The sequence below is a fragment of the Microtus ochrogaster genome, chromosome 8 (genome assembly GCF_000317375.1).
Source record: "Microtus ochrogaster isolate Prairie Vole_2 chromosome 8, MicOch1.0, whole genome shotgun sequence".
In the NCBI taxonomy this organism is placed as follows: Eukaryota; Metazoa; Chordata; class Mammalia; order Rodentia; family Cricetidae; genus Microtus; species Microtus ochrogaster.
In genome coordinates, this window is record NC_022015.1 from 15,991,498 (window position 1) to 15,992,269 (window position 772).

The window sequence follows — 772 nt, forward strand, 5'->3', positions numbered from 1 at the left end:
AACTTTTGTATTTTTTAATGGGATAATTATGCCATCTTTTTCTCTTGTTTTGAGAATATGTTTCTCTTAGTTGATCAGAAATGGAAATAGTTAAATTGAACCAAAGTAATACATGAAACATTTCAAGCATTCCGGACATTTAGGTCAGTATCTTAACACATTGTTTGTCCTCTAGATTTCCTTCAGGTATTCTGTAAATTTTGAATTTTTAAGTGTTTCAGATGGGTTATTTTTATGTATTTTATTTTTTATAGGTATGGGAAAATTGAGGCCACTTGCATATTACTAGAGAAAGAAAAGTGCAATCCAAACCTTTTAAATGGCCAGCTCAGCTCACCTCTTCACTATGCTGCTGGAGGGGGACATGCAGAAAGAGTGCAGATTCTCCTAACCCACCCAGACATTGACAGAGTAAGTTATTAATTTTCAGCAGCTAACAAGTAGTGATACAACAACGTTTAATTGTTTACTTAACATGTCAATCAACACCAACAAATTTTCCTATATAGAGTATAATGTATATGTTAACTGTGCTTTAATCATAAGTTTTGAATTGCTGTTATGATAAAACACACTTCACCTAAAAGGTATTCTTTCAACAACTTAGATGCAAAGTTCATAGCATTCAGTACATTTGTATTGTTATATATAGTCATTGCATATACACATCTCCAGAAACTATGTACAATTCATTTTCATCTTATTCCCCCCCTCGAACATCTTAAAGAAAGAAAATGATTTACCCATCTTCTACAATGTGTGCTAACAATCA